The 17104-nt window shown below is 41.4% G+C and overlaps 1 protein-coding gene across 3 annotated transcripts in view; it reads right to left on the bottom strand.

Moving 5' to 3' along the window:
- ankle2 (ankyrin repeat and LEM domain containing 2) overlaps positions 1-7839 on the bottom strand; it is a 45493-nt gene extending 37654 nt beyond the window's left edge. For 2 of the 3 annotated variants that reach the window (XM_068054644.1, XM_068054646.1), the window contains exon 1: positions 7725-7839. The gene's annotated coding sequence lies outside the window, so the exon portion shown is untranslated. Of the gene's footprint in view, positions 1-3548; positions 3618-7724 lie in introns of all 3 variants that reach the window. The other variant, XM_068054645.1, reaches the window with a different exon arrangement.
- Positions 7840-17104: the final 9265 nt, after the last annotated feature.

The raw sequence follows: 17104 nt of genomic DNA, 5'->3' as shown, positions 1-17104 counted from the left end.
TATGGTATTAATGGAAGCCAGATGACTTCACTCATGGCCTTCCTCTACTTCTGCTGGACTCAGATAAGGGACAGGCTGCCCATTTTAAAAATCTGGTACTACTGATCGCAGTGCTAGTGATTGTGTGAGCTTATCGAAAGGAACAGGCCATTTCTTGGAAATAAGTTTTGCTTCTTAGCGAGTTTGCCTTGGGATTCATTTAGAAACTCCATCCCTTGCTGAAGGTTGAAAGTCCCTGAGAATTATAAAGGGAGACCACGTGCATTCCTCCCTGCATTCGCTGGTACATGGTGTATTTGGAAGTAACAGTGTTGGCAGTGTAGCACAGGGCATCAACTTAGCTGTCCCTTCCCTCTAGGAAGAATATACAGACTGTAAGGCAGTTATGCGGACCTCTGTCGCAACAGTAAGATATGCTGACCTTGCTCATGGAATAAAAGCGACAGTAGTAACATGGATACAAAACTGGCCAAGTGACAGGAAACAGAGTGTAGTGGTTAATAGATATTTTTGGACTGGAGAAAGGTTTGTAGCATAGTTCCCCAGGGGTTGGTGTTCGGACCCTTGCTCTTCCTGATATATATTAATGACCTAGACCTTGGTATACAGGGCACAATTTCAAAATTTGCAGATGATATGAAACTTGGAAGCATTGTGAACTGTGAGGAGGATAATTTAGAATGTCAAAAGGACATAGATAGGTTGGTGGAATGGGTGGACAGATGGCAGATGAAATTTAAAGTAGAGAAGTGTGAAGTGATTCATTTTAGTAGGAAGAACGTGGAGAGACAATATAGAATAAAGGGTTCAATTCTAAGGTGGGTGCAAGAGCAGAGGGTTCCTCCCACAGCCAAAGACTTGCAGGTTGATAGGTAAATTGGCCATTGTAAATTGCCCCTAGTGTAGGTAGGTGGTAGGAGAATTGTGGGGATGTGGTAGGGAATATGGGATTAAATGTAGGATTAGTATAAATGGGTGGTTGTTGGTTGGCACAGACTCGGTGGGCCGAAGGGCCTGTCTCAGTGCTGTATCTCTCTATGACTCTATGACCTGGGTGTATATGTGCAATAATCATTATAGGTGGCAAGACAGGTTGAGCGCAGTTAATAAAACATACAGCATCTAAGTTAATTGGGGCAGGGAATACAAAAGCAAGAAAGTTATGCTAAACTTGTACAGAACACTGGTTCAGCCTCAACTGGAGTATTGTGTCCCGTGTTGGGCACCCCACTTTGGGAAAGATGTGAAGGCATCAGTGCAGAAAAATCCATGAGAATGGTTCCAGGGATGAGGAACTTCAGTTATGTAGATTGGAGAAGCCGGGACTGTTTTCCTTGGAGAAGCTTGAGAGGAGATTTGATGGGGCTATTCAAAAACATGAGGGGTCTGGACAGAGTAGATAGGGAAAGACTGTTCCCATTGGTAGAAGGATTGAGAACACGAGGGCACAGATTTAAGGTCATTGCCAAAAGAGCAATGGCGACATGAGGAAAACCTTATTCACATAGCGAGTGGTTAGGATCTGGAATGTACTGCCTGAGAGTGTGGTGATGGAGGCAGATTCAACCAAGGCATTCAGAGGGAACTGGATTGTTACAGAGTCAGTGTCATCTACGGCACAGAAGGAGGCCATTCAGCCCATCGAGTCCATGCCAGCTCTCCACAGAGCAATCCAGTCAGCTCCACTCCCCTGCTCAATCGCCATAGCCCTGCAAGTGTATTTGCTTCAAGTGGCCATCCAATTTCTTTTGGAAATCATTGATTGTATCTGCTTCCACCACCCTCGTACGCTACGAATTCCAGGTCATTACCACCACTGCATTAAAAAAAAAAATTCCTCCTCATATTCCACCTGCATCGCTTGCCCAAAACCTTCAATCTGTGTCCCCTAGTCTTAGTACAGAGGCGCAAGGGGAGAGCCAACTGTGCAACAGCCCCAACAAACAAATTTCTCTGCAGCACCTGTGGAAGAGCCTGTCACTCCAGAATTGGCCTTTATAGCCACTCCAGGCGTTGCTTCACAAACCACTGACCACCTCCAGGCGCGTATCCATTGTCTCTCGAGATAAGGAGGCCCAAAAGAAAGTCTTAGTACTATAAGTTAATAGGAACAGTTTTTCCTTGTCTAACTTATTTAAGCCTGTCACAATCATGTACACATCTATAAATCTCCCCTCGATCTCCTTTGCTCCAAGGAGAACAAGCCCAGCTTTTCAAACCTAACCTTGTAACTAAAATCCTCCATACCTGGAACCATTCTGGTAAATCTTCTCTGCACCCTCTCAAGGATCCTCACATCCTTCCTAAAGTGTGGTGACCAGAACTGGACGCAATACTCCAGTTGGGGCCTAACTAGAGCTTTATAAAGGTTCAGCATAACTTCCCTGCTTATCTGAAAAGGAAGAATGTGCAGGACTACTGGGAGGAGGGTGAGTGGCATTAGGTAAATTGCTCCTTTGGAGAGCCAGTGCAGACACAATGGGCTGAAGGGCCTCCTTCTATGCTGTAATAATTCTGTGATCCTGTTTCCCCTGAGAAAGCAGTACAGGAAATGTGTGATGTGCTGTGTGACAAGCTGCAAAAAGCCAGTGTAAAAGCACAGCACAGGTTAGAGACAGTTATGGTCACTATGGATTTAAATTTCCAAGCCACGGAGATGTTGTAAGGGGTGGTTGGGGACTCAGCAGCACAAATCAGTCTGCTTTTCGTTGGGCCAACAACTTCAAAGCATATGAAGCTCATGAACAGCAAGCCCCCTTGAGAGCTACTCAGATATTTGTGTAGCCTTGAGCTACTTATTCCTTACCACTGACCAACAGTCCTACCATTCCCAACCATATGAAGTGCCCAAATAAAGAGAAGCCAAATGTTACCCACAACACCTCTTAGTCTCAGCATCATTCCTCTGAGCAACAAATGGTCAGACTGCTTTTCTATGATCAATATGTTCAGGTGATCAAATTAATTGATTTACAATAGTGCTTAATTTAAACCAATTTGTGTGTGTATATATAGCCTGGTTGTCACCATGGTGATTCCCTTCCCCCTTCTTCCAAAGTGGTGTTTGTGATGCACAGCTATCTAACCTAGTGCTTTTATGTGCAAACTCCTGCTGATGGAAAACTGGGAGAAGGGGTGCAGTTCTGTGTCTGCGAAACATTCCTGACCATGACTGCTGTCGATCCCTACTGAAAATGTACACGTGCCATTGGGTAAAGTCTGGACTGGGGCTTTTTTGTGACATCTACCGTTGGATAGCCTGCCAACATTCATTGGTGAACAATGGTCACTTAGCAAGATATCAAACTGCAACTGGCACACAACGAACTGTAACTCAGTGAGGGAGTCAATATCTGCAGCAAAGCAGGGGAGAGGGAGAAAACTGGAGGGGAAATTCTAAAAAAAAAAAATCAGTTTAATGAGAAGGAAAACTAGACAATAGTTTCCTTGGATTGCCTCCCTCCATTCATTCTTTGGCGGTGAAGCACTTTGGGACATCCTGAGGTTATGAAGGCGCGATATAAACGCATGATCTTTCTTTCTCTCACCTCCTCAGCTTTTCACATGCTCTTCGTTTCTCTAATGTCTTCAACTTTTTCAATGCTTCTTTCCCTGGCCTGATGAAAAGATCACCTCAGTCATCAAACAATCTCCTGTATTTTTCTTTTAAGCAGCATACAAGGCATTTTATTTCATTTGAGATATATATATTACAGAGATATTATACATATCAATCAAATGTCAAATTAAAGCCTTCTGCCATTTTCAATTAGACTGGCTCATTTAAAAAACAACACAACCTCTGGGCAGTGCTAAATAGCAGCAATGAACAAATAAACAATTAATCGAGAAAATATATTTGACTGGCTGCCACAATCTTTAATGGGCACCATATTTGATCTCAGGAGAATGTCCTTGCAGGTCTTTTAAAAATGATAACAAATACTAATTATACCGAACATTTTAACAGGCATTTTTTGTCTGTTTTCAGTACACCCTCAATCCCTATCAAACCAGATATATCCTTGTATGGATGAAGAGACACAATCATTAGGTATCTGGAATATGGGAAGCAGTAGCAAAAACAAAAAATGCTGGAAATATTCACCAGGTCTGGCCGCATCTGTGAAGAGAAAAGCAGAGTTAACGTTTCAGGCCAGTGACCAGTATTTCCAGCTTTTTTGTTTTTATTTCAGATTTCCAGCATCTGCAGTATTTTAGAGACATGGAGTCAGAGTTATACAGCAAGAAACAGGCCCATCAGCCCATCATGTCTGTGCCGGCCATCAAGCACCTATCTATTCTAATCCCATTTTCCAGCACTTGGCCCATAGCCTTGTATGCTATGGCGTTTCAAGTGCTCATCCAAACACTTCTTAAATGTTGTGAGGGTTCCTGCCTCTACCATCCCTTCAGGCTGTGTGTTCCAGATTCCAACCACCCTCTGGGTGAAAATATTTTTCCTCAAATCCCCTCCAAACCTCCTGCCCCTTACCTTAAATCTCTTCCCCCTGGTTATTGATCTCTCCACTAAGGGAAAAAGTTTTCTTCCTATCTAACCTATCAATGCCCCTCATAATTTTGTATACCTCAATCAGGTCCCCCCTCAGCCTTCTCTGCTCTAAGGAAAACAACCCGAGCCTATCCAGTCTGTCTTCATAGCTGAAATGCTCCAGCCCAGGCAACAACCTGGTGAATCTCCTCTGTACCCTCTCAGATCTTTCCTATAGTGCAGCGACCAGATCTGTACACAGCACTCCAGCTGTGGCCTAACTAGCATTTTATACAGCTCCATCATAACCTCCCTGCTCTTATATTCTATGCCTCGGCTAATAAAGGCAAGTATCCCATATGCCTTCCTAACCACCTTATCTACCTGTGCTGCTGCCTTCAGTGATCTATGGACAAGTACATCAAGGTCCCTCTAACCCGCTCTACTTCCTAGGGTCCTACCATCCATTGTATATTCCCTTGCCTTGTTAGTCCTCCCAAAATGCATCACCTCACACTTTTCAGGATTAAATTCCAATTGCTACTGCTCCGCCCATCTATATCATCCTGTAATCTAAGGCTTTCCTCCTCACTATTTACGATACCAATTTTCATGTCTTCTGCGAACTTACTGATCATATCGCCTACATTCATATCTAAATCATTAATGTATGCTACAAACAGCAAGGGTCCCAGAACCGATCCCTGTGGTACACCACTAGTCACAGGCTTCCATTCGCAAAAACAACCCTCTACCATCAACCTCTGCCTCCTGCCACTAAGCCAATTTTGGATCCAATTTGCCAAATTGCCCTGGATCCCATGGACTCTTATCTTCTTAACCAATCTCCCAGGCAGGACCTTATCAAAAGCCTTACTGAAGTCCATGTAGACTACATCAACTGCTTTACCCTCATCTCGACATCTAGTCACCTTCTCGAAAAATTTAACCGTTTGTTAGACACCATCTCCCCTTGACAAAGCCATGCTGACTATCCCTGATTAATCCCTGCCTCTCCAAGTGGAGAGTAATCCTGTCCCTCAGAATTTTTTCCAATAGTTTCCCTACCACTGATTTTGCTTTTATTTATGGAAAGCAGTAGGCCTATTTCTGGATTACAGAAGCAACAAGTATAAGATAGCTGATAAATTGTACATTAAGAAATTTTGATTTCCCTAATCCAATCATTTCAGCATATAAGCAGAACTGTCTTGGTTGTTTTTAAAAAATTCTTTCATGGGATGTGAGCATCGCTGGCAAGGCCAGGGAGGTTATGATGGAGCTGTATAAAATGCTAGTTAGGCCACAGCTGGAGTACTGTGTACAGTTCTGGGCACCACACTATAGGAAGGATGTGATTGCAATGGAGAGGGTGCAGAGGAGATTCACCAGGATGTTGCCTAGGCTGGAGCATTTCAGTTATGAAGAGAGAATAGATAGGCTAGGGTTGTTTTCCTTAGAGTAGAGAAGATTGAGGGGGGACCCGATTGAGGTATACAAAATTATGAGTGCTATAGATAGGAAGAAACTTTTTCCCTCAGTGGAGGTGTCAACAACCCGCGGGCATAGATTTAAGGTAAGGGGCAGGAGGTTTCGAGGGGAGTTGAGGAAAAATGTTTTCACCCAGTGGGTGGTTGGAATCTGGAACACTCTGCCTGAAGGAGTAGTAGAGGCAGGAACCCTCAACATTTAAGAAGTATTTAGATGAGCACTTGAAACGTCATTGCATCCAAGGCCAAAGGGCAAGTGCTGGAAAATGGGATTAGAATAGATAGGTGCTTGATGACTGGCAAGGCCCAATGGGCTGAAGGGCCTGTTTCTGTGCTGTATAACTATGACTATTTGTTGCCCATCCCCAATTGCCCTTGAACAACTGAGTGGCTTGCTGGGCAGTTAAGAGTCAACCACATTGCTGTGGGTCTGGAGTCACACGTAGGCCAGACCAGGTAAGGACAGCAGATTTCCTTCACTACAGGATATTAGTGAACCAGATTGATTTTTACAACAATGATAGTAATGGTGCCATTACTGAGACTAGCTTTCAATTCCGGATTTTTAAAATTAATTAATTTTATTTTAATTTTACTAGTACATTACCACTATGCCATCATCTCCCCTACAAATTGCACAACACAAATAAAGCAAAAGGTTACAGAGCCGCATTGAGATTTTGGCACAAAATGCATTGAATGAACATTTTGCATATAAACTGCCCTATCAGAAACAATGCTGACAATTTTTTTTATTCATTCACGGGATGGGGCATTGCTGAATTGCCCATCCCTAGCACGCAGTTCATAATATTTCCAATAAATCACATTTTTTGAATACTTTATACATTCAGTACAGAAAACATTTAGTACAGAACCCAAAAATATTCTAATAATTGAACACTAGGTTCATAACCCAGATCTACAACCCAGGACACCAAAAAAAAAGAATAAAACTAGTTTCAAATCAAATGAGCAAAATACTATGGATACTGGAAATCTGAAATAAAAACAGAAAATGTTGGAAATATTTCTGGTAGCATTTGTGGAGAGTGTTTCAAGGAAAGATGGGTTTTAAAGTCAGTCTTTTTATGTTGGAAATATTTGAGTCTTTGGAACAGTATTTTACACATGAATTCCACAATGCTTGATTTAGTTGCATAATTACCCCTTTGTATTGTAACCCGTCACAGTATAAACAACTGACAGCAAAAATACATAATCCTATTTTCAAATTTAGAACTCAAACCGTTACTGAAATTCTTCTTTGTTCGCTGAATTTCTCAATCGACAGGATATGACTTCTTCTATGTTTGTTGCCAATGCTGGTTTGGAGGTCCCCACAATAAAAAGACACCAGCTTCTTGAATCAAACAATAGATAAATCCCATTTCTTTATATAGTTTGTTGCGTGTAGGAGGAAAAATTGAAGCACTGGATCAATTTATGTAAAGAGGAAGAACTTGGTATTGCTACCCTCTGAAGCACAAAACACATTAATAAAGCTTCTCAAATGGACGAGAGAGAATAAAACAATGTAGGGAGCAGCCTGAAGATTATTGACACGGGGAGAGTCCCCGCGCATGCGCGCTGCGGCCGGGCCCGGCCAGGCAAGAGGAGGCGCGGGCGATCCGCGTTCAGCAATTCCGCTGTGTCCGCTCTCCACTCCCCGGCCCGTACTGAGACAATTAAGCGCCTCTTTTAACACAGCGATAAATTTGTAAGTATTTTTAATCACCGACCTGACGAGCATTCCACGTCCCCGGGCTCTACTCCGGCGACACGTCTCACAGCAACCGCGACCCGTTCAAACTGCACAACCAGAGGACCTTTCCCTTCACAGGCGTGGCCAGCACGCTGCCTGCGCAGGAAAATCAACAGCACATCCGGGAATCGAGCAAACCGTCCACTGACCCCGCCCCCTCCCCCCCTCGAGCTGGCCTGCGTCGCGCAGCTACTCCTCCACACCACCAGCGGCGCTGCGGAGCCGGCCCGCTGGGCTCAACAGCATCACCTGACGTGGAGTGGGGAACTTTTTTAATTTAATTCAGAGACAACAGTGCCAAGGCGATGAATGGAAAACACCATTCATTAAAAAAATGACCAATTTGGTCAGGAAATAAAAGACATGTATTTATACAGAATCTGTCACGATTAGTCTGCAACGTCAATTCTGTATCTCACACCATGGGTCCTCCAGACCTACTGAGTATTTCCAGCATTTTCTGTTTTTATTTCAGATTTCCAGCATCTTCAGTATTTTGTTTTTCTTTCAGTGTTTGATTTGTTTAATATCTATAGAATTCATAGATGTTCTATGGATTGACGTAGATCTCGCCCAATGATCTATGATATAGATGTATGTAGTGAACTGCCAGATGTTGGGAAGTTTGGAAGGTACAGTTACTGTCATGTGTTCTTTGTGTTGTCTTACACAACACAATGAGGTATGTGGACTCCAGTTTCTTTGAAGATCTCTAACAGGTTTATTAACAGCTGAACTAGTATATACAATACAGAGCAAACTATGTACAGAAACTTTGTCTAGGGTATTACAGTTGCAGAGTGACTGTGGCTTCTGGTCACATGACTACATCCTGGTACTTAGCTCATTAGTATGCTGAGTTTTTAAAGGGACATCACTCAGCAATCATACAACAGTTACCAGTGGGTAACCGGTGACACTGTAGATACAAGATACTACCAAACTTTGTGGGCACAGAGCCAGGGAGCAAGGCATTCACACAACATAGTCCAGCCATGTGTGGAAGTAACGGGTTTGTGCAAAAGCCTTGAAGTCAGCAGAAAAGTGCTGCAGCACTTGCCAGACCATTCCCTATAGATGTAACACTTTAAACAACTATAGAAAGCAGGCAAAACCTTTAGGGTTGCAGCAGGAGCCAGCAACTAACCTGTAAGTAGTTGATGATTCTGTTAAATAGCACTAGTGGGGCTCCTTCCTGCTGTTTAATGTTGTGTTCAGCTATATGAGGTGAAGAAAGGGAGGACCAAAATGGCAGCACTGGCATCTGATCAGCATTGCACACTAATTGTTGTCATGATCTGCCCCCTGTGCACACTGCCACCAGACATTAGGTATGTATTTGGGGCAGCACAGTGGTTAGCAGCGCAGCCTCACTACTCCAGCGATCCGGGTTCGGTTCTGGGTACTGCCTGTGCGGAGTTTGCAAGTTCTTCCTGTGTCTGCGTGGGTTTCCGCCGGGTGCTCCAGTTTCCTCCCACAGCCAAAGACTTGCAGGTTGATAGGTAAATTGGTCATTATAAATTGCCCCTAGTACAGGTAGGTGGTAGGGAAATTGAGGGAAGGTGGGGATGTGGTAGGAATATGGGATTAATGTAGGATTAGTATAAATGGGTGGTTGATGGTCGGCACAGACTTGGTGGGCTGAAGGGCCTGTTTCAGTGCTGTATCTCTAAATAAATAAATGAACAAACCACTTTACCAATATGGTACACTTTATATCAAAAGTGTACATGCCTGCTGAGGACACCATTTTGGAATCTTAAAAGGCCCAATGACAAGGCACTACTGATCTCAATTTCACCCTCTTGGTTTTGTAGGTGATTTTACCTCTTTCTTAAGTTCGGAGACCAAAATTGACACAATCTCTCATTAAATCCAGCACCTTTATTGAGAACTTTAAACATAACAGCTACAATTAAATCATGCAGTCACTCCTCTGGTGGTCAATCTGAGATGACTGTAGGTCGCTTAGGAGTGATCTTGACTGGGAACTTCCTGCTTGTTCACCAGGAATCTTTCTATAGATACATACCTTCTTTCTTAAGCACGCTGTAAAAGACTTTTTCAGAGGTTTAAATACAGAATGCTGTTTTTGATTAAGCCCATCGTGATCCTCTTCTGTGGATTGGTTAGTTGGGTATGTGATCAGCTGTTGGTTGGTTAGCATATTCCCAAGTTGCCTGCCATTGGCTTAACCATATCTGGACTTCTTCCTGTCCGACTCTGATTACACATCTGGCTTCTATCAGTCTGCTGCAATTAACAGTTCTATTCAACTCAAATTGTTCTATTCAATTCAGCAGGTATCCCTTTAATTCAGCAGTTAACTGTACCGCAGCATCTTGTTTCCACATAATAAGCACCACTCTGAGCTCATTTCCAGTCAGTTAACCCTTTCCTTACAGTTTCTTGCATCCCAGTAACTATGGATTCTGGCATCCATAAGCCTGCCAAATAGAAATTATCTATGAGAACACAGAGGTGGTGTTAAGCAATGCATGGCCATACATTGTTTATCATCTGGTAGTCCTAAAATTTGGGAACTTTATGAAAAAATAGTACACCATGTGAGTTAAATAACAATATTTTTCTCTCTCACATATAGTGATAGCTAGTATGTATATTGCTTTGACTTTATGGCCTGGAATGGCACATCAACGGAACATATGAACGTATGACATAAATGAGTTTTGCCACGCTTCACACTTCATAATTTCTTGGGACTTCTGTGTTGCTCCACCTAAACACCCAACAAAACTGAGAACCAGGCCAAATAGAATAAGTTGAGCGGGGAGGTGAAGAGTAAAATAAGACTAGGAGACTAGAATGGCAGTCAACAGAAAAGGGAACCCAAATATCTTCTACCAGCATGTAAATAGTAAACGAGTAGTAAGAGGTGGAATGTGACCTATCAAGGCAAAGAGGGTACTATATGCTTAGAGATGCGAGGCAAGGATAGAATACTCAATGAGTACTATCTACCAGTGTTCACTAAGGCAGAGGAATCTGACAAAATATCAATAGAAGCGGGGAGAGTAGAGGCAATAGATAAAAATTAAGATGGTGATACTGGAAAGGCTGGCTATACTTAGGGTATTTAAGTAACATGGTCCAGACGGCTTGCATCCCAGGTTGCTAAAGGAAGTGGGGATGGAGATAGCGGAAGGGCTTGCTGTAATCTTCCAATCTTCCCTAGATATAGGGGAGGTGCCAGAGGAATGGAGAGTGGCAAATGTGACCCCGTTATTCAAGAAAGGATGTAAGGACAGTCCTAGCAACTACAGTGGCGCAGTGGTTAGCACCGCAGCCTCACAGTTCTAGGGACCCGGGTTCGATTCCGGGTACAGCCTGTGTGGAGTTTGCAAGTTCTCCCTGTGTCTGCGTGGGTTTTCTCCGGGTGCTCCGGTTTCCTCCCACAAGCCAAAAGACTTGCAGGTTGATAGGTAAATTGGCCATTATAAATTGTCACTAGTATAGGTAGGTGGTAGGGAAATATAGGGACAGGTGGGGATGTTTGGTAGGAATGTAGGATTAGTATAAATGGGTGGTTGATGTTCGGCACAGACTCGGTGGGCCGAAGGGCCTGTTTCAGTGCTGTATCTCTAATCTAATCTAATCTACAGACCAGTTAGTTTAACATCAGTGATGGGTAAGGTTTTAGAAACAATAATCAGGGAAAACATCAACAGGAACCTGGAGAGGTTTGAGTTAAGGAGAGCCAGCTCGGATTTGTAAAAGGCAGATCATGCTCGATTAATCTCATTGAATTTTTTGATGAAGTAACAGAGAATGTTGAAGGGAATATGGTGAATGTTGTCTATATTGATTTTAAGAAAGCATTCGATAAAGTACCATTAACAAAATTGAGGCTCATGGAATAGGAGAGTCAATGTCCAATTGGATAAAAAAAAATTGTTATAAGGACAGCAAACAGCAAGTTGTGGTAAATGGTTGTTTTTCAGACTGGAGGATGATAGACAATGGTGTTCCCCAAGGGTTAGTCCTCGGACCACTGCTTTTTTTTGCTATATATAAGTGACTCGGATCTTGGAATACAGAGTAGAATTTCATAATTTGCACATGATACCAAACCTGGAGGAGCGGCAAACAGTGAGGATAATACAAACCACCTGCAACAGGACATAGATAGGCTAACAGAATGGGCAGACAAGTGGCAGATGGAACTTAATACAGCCAAGTGTAAGGTGATGCATTTTGGCAGAAGTGATAGGGTGAGGCAATATAGACTTATAGTTCAAAGAATGTGCAGGAACATAGGTAGCTGGGGCTGCATGTGTATCGATCTTTGAAGGTGACAGGACATATTGAGAATGGTTAGCAAAGCATATAGGATCTTGGGCTTCATAAATAGAAGCCTTGAGTACAAAAGCAGAGAAGTTATGCTGAACCTTTATAAAACTCTGGTGCTGCTCCAACTAGAGTATTGTGTCCAGTTCTGATCACCACACTTTAGGAAGGATGTGAGGGAGTTTGAGAGGATGCAGAGGAGATTTACCAGAATGGTTCTAGGGATGGGGGATTTTAGTTACAAGGTTAGGTTGGAAAAGCTGGGGTTGTTCTGCTTGGAGCAAAGGAGATTGAGGGGAGATTTGATAAAGGTGTACAAGATTATGACAGGCTTAGATAAGTTATAAAAGGAAAAACTGTTCTCATTAACTGATGCTACAAGGACTATGTGACACAGATTAAAGGTTTTAGGCAAGAAATGCGGGGGAAATGTGAGTAAGAACTATTTTATGCCGCGAGTGGTAATGACCTGGAACACTCTGCCCACAAGGGTGGTGGAAGCAAAGACAATCAATGATTTTAAAAGGAAATAGGATGGGCTTGAAGGAAATAAATTTGCAGGGCTATGGGGATCGAGCGGGATAGTGGGACTGAATGGATTACTCCATGGAAGCACCAGCCTGGACTCAATAAGCCAAATGGCCTCTTTCTATGCTGTAAATGACTGTCTCTAAATTTGACAATTTCCAAAGGGTTACAAATTTTCCCTGTGCTATGGTGAAAGTAGAGATGGAACCAGGAATAACTGACACATGGGGCTGTTATGGCAGGGGATGCCAAAGGAGGTTAGTTTCATCCTTCTACCCACTTAATCGAAAAGGAAATTTGCTTACTTCAATTGTCCTTTGAGGCCCATTTCAGAGACCTCGTAATTTTTGATGGTATTTCCTAAAATATTCCATATTCCTCCAATCTGTTCTCCAAAGAAGGGCATTCCCTTCATAAGGGATCTGTGACAGCTTTACCTGATGCCATGATATGCATAAATAACCAAGTCTACCTACAGAATAGGAAGTCATTAGCTGCGACCCCATTGGTAGCACTGGCACACATTTGAAGCGAGAATTGAATCAGCAGCAGTGCAGCAATACAATTGACCTCAGTATTCCCAAGGTAGGGCAAGGGTTTAAATTTGTTCATGGTCATAATTCTGGGAATTTGAAGATGGAACCAACTATGATGACTTTTAGAGTTAAATAGCTCACTGACGTTCACTAGCCAAGTTGATAATCACCTTAGCAAAGTACAGGATGGCAATAACTGCCTCTGGTACTATACCCTAGCTTAAGTGAATGCCTTCAAGAGAGTCAGTCATAATGAAAATTGGAAGAGCAAAAGAATTGTAGCAAAAGTACCTCAGTGATATTTTCCCCCATGTCCCTGCAACCTCACTCGTCACCCTTCCCAATTAGCTGATACAACTATCCACATGGATTATAAACAAAGGAGGAAAAGTAGTGCCAGGTTTTACAATGTAAGGTTTGGGAGATCCACTTATAGCAAATACAGCCTTTATGTCACCCTTCCTTCACTGTCGCTGGGTCAAAATCCTGGAACTCCCCAACAGCACTGTAGGTGTACCTACCCCACATGGACTGCAGAGGTTCAAAAAGGCAGCTCACCAGCACCTTCTCAAGGGCAATTAGGGATGGGCAATAAATGCTGGCCTAGCCAGCTCAGCCTCATCCCAGGAACAAATAAATAAAAAAATACAGTAAGAGGTCACTAAAATACCATAAAATTATGCCAGATAGTAGTAAGTTGAGACACAATGTCAAACAGGAGGCATTTTTGTCAAAGATTTAGTTCGGTGTTGGGTTCTTTGATTCCTGAGCGTAAAGGCGCTCAAAAGAACATTCACCCTTTTTGATACAACTGGTTCTAAATCAGTGGTCGTCAGACAGGTACCCAAGATACTAAATTTAAATAGAAACATCATGTGTAATTTCTTTAAGTATATTTTTGATTGGTAGTTCATTGAGTTTATTATTTAAAATTCACCAGTCTCAATAGATTAATTAGTTTGATTGGAAATTTAAAAAACAGGCTTCAAAGAGAAATATGCAAGACTACTTCTCGATGCAAAAAGAGCCATTATGCAAGAAAATTACATGCATCTATTTAGCACAAGAATCTAAGTTTAACTATCAAATCTAGTTGCTATTATTTGCTTTTTCTTTTATTAAGTTTGATCAATAGTTAAGGTCATAAAGCCAAGTGCAAGATTATTTTGCTTTCTGAAACCTTGATAAAAATCAGAAGCAAAATTCACTGTTCATTCCTTGGCTAGATTCCAAATTAGATTTCTGAACTCTTTTAATTGATTTACTTAAATACTTCTGTTGCCATATACCAATAAAAAAAAATGACTCGGCAGTGATGGTACTTGTTTCCTTTAAGTGGCCAACATGATTGTTTGGAGGTTAGGAAACAGGATTCTCAAGGGTGTATAAATTATTGCAGGGACACGTTGACACAGAAAAGTTCAAAAACCACTACAATTGCATTATATGACACTTAAAAAGGAACAAGACAATGTATCGTGAAAAGTCTTTAATCATGTACAATATGATTCGATATATATACAAACATACACTCATGTCAAGAACAAACTGATCTATGCATAATCCTGAATCAAGAACAGTTTCCTCAAATACTGCAACTTAAATCATCATTGAATTTCAGCTCTATACAGCAGTTAGAGCCCAATCCAGGTCCAGCACAGAGGTGGGCCTAAACCACTGGTAGGAGATTTAGAGTGCACTGCAACATTAGCATTGGCACAAAGTAGTTTCATTTCTACACCCAAGCCAATAATTTGTTGCGTAGTTCTGGAGTCAGAGCACATCCTGACTTTGAAGTAAAGTGAGACTCATTTAGAAGTGAAATTAGGCTCTGACTCCAGATTACATTTCACCTCTAATGTTGGTGTGCAATGAAGCAGGTTGGCACTTTGCTGTAGTGTAAGTATAGCCATGGCTAAAAATGGCAATTCTTGAAATGACAGAACCACCTGCACTCTTGCAGAGACAACATTCTCATTGGGCAAACTGCTTCTGCCTATGCTTTGCAAAGTGGTTTAGTCAAGAAAAGCTTTGGAACTAAAACTATGAAAAAAATCATCCTGTCCCATAAAGTCAGTAATGTAACGTCACCGTGCACCAAAACATCTTATAGGACCCGTGGGCAGTCTTGTAAGAGAAGTTACTTTTAATAACCTTGAACTTTCCATCCCCCTGTGTAAAGGCAGTTGATTTTTTTCTGCATAATACTGTATTTATAATATTGTATTTTGTTTTATTACAAGAAAAGATACTAAACATAGCAGAATATTTTGATATGTAGTTTTAGTATCCAGTCAGCTTTGCAATCCTAAACAGATGTACCATTAGCTTGCTGATCTCAGGAAAAGGACAGGGTGAATTACTTGCACCTCCCTTTCAGGTTAGCGACAGGATACAAAAAGTTACTAGAAGCAGGTAGTTTTCTTCGTTGTGCTGTTCAAACTTATTTGGTGAAACTCTGGCTTCGAAAGCAAAATAATGCATGGGAAATAGCTCATCTTGTATAGTTTGTCAAAAGATCCTTCTACAAATACATTATAGACTATCCTCCCAATGACGTAAAGCGTGTATGTTGGGAGGCGTGCACACAAGAGAACGTCAACTTGGTATCCTTCCTTACCACTGTACTCCCTACACATCCAATGGACAATGAGATACAAGCACAAACCAATGTAAACAAGTGTGCAAAGATCATTCAGAGCAGATACAATTTCACAACGAAGAATACAAAATTATAAAAGGGCAAAAGGAAGTTTAATATTTACAATTGCACAGCAAAACTATTACAAACTAATAAAAAGTGCAAAAATTAATAGTTTCCAAAGATTTAATATATGCATATCATTGTGCTTGTTAAATGTTAGAATTGAGACTAAAAGAACAAATTTGCATTTATATAGCATCTTTCACAATCTTAGGGCATCCTAAAGTACTTTACAGCCAAATTAAGTATTTTCTGAAACATGGTGACTGTTGTAATATAGGAAATATTATTCCATCAGACTAGGAGTAAGACAAAGCTTTACTTTATCTCCAAACTCCTTTAAGAGAATTGTAATATAAATTGTTCGTAATTAATAGTTGCTTTCTTTTGCTCAGACTTTGGCCCCAATCTCATCTGCAGATATAAAGATACAGGTTCACAAACAAGTTTTTATTTTAAACAAGTTACTCATAATTTTACAAACAAATGCTGCATAAATAAATCAGAATTTTTTCAACATTTATAGTTTATATCATCAGTTCTATCAAATCTTACTGTCGATATGCCACAAATTGCAAGGAATGCTAAACTTGCTATTTGCATGTGCAGTGTATATAATGAGGTGGGATGCCGAAAAAGCTCCTTCTAATCTGCCCCACTACAGAACAGCACCCTTTCTACACCAGTGGGATATATTTTGTGATCACCAAGTATGATTACCAATTTAGTATCAACTTGTGGCAGCTTTGTTCTGTAATCCCTTGCCCACTAGGAACTGGATTGAGATTTCATAAATTCATTTCACACATGGGACCCTTACAGGTAGCAGACAGATGAGCCTGTTATCCTGTCAATCTAGGCCACATCTGAACTTGGGTTACTACAATAAGACAAATGTCTAACTCACCACGGATACTTTAGCAAAGTACCCTGCAAATAGTGGCAGTACTCTTCATTTCGACAGCAAAGATACAACATTTATCAGTGCCTTGTGCAATGCTATACTGGAATGGTACGAAAAAATGTCAATTAATAAGCATTCCGGTTCTGAAGCAGACAAACAAACAAGCAGAAGCAGCAGGATTTTTAATTATAGACTTTTATTCATTTCATTGAACAAAAGAATGCAGTTATTCTCAGTTAAAACTAGTAGCTTATCCTTGTTAAAAGTTTGGGGAAATGCTATGAAATACAACATGATCCATGAATTGCACAAGGGCTGAGGAGTAATCTGCACAGTGTCACTAAGGTTGGCTGGAACATTTGCAAGGATAAAATTAA

Source organism: Heterodontus francisci, chromosome 23 (assembly GCF_036365525.1).
Source record: "Heterodontus francisci isolate sHetFra1 chromosome 23, sHetFra1.hap1, whole genome shotgun sequence".
Classification (NCBI taxonomy): Eukaryota; Metazoa; Chordata; class Chondrichthyes; order Heterodontiformes; family Heterodontidae; genus Heterodontus; species Heterodontus francisci.
This window is presented reverse-complemented; position numbering and strand designations above follow the sequence as displayed.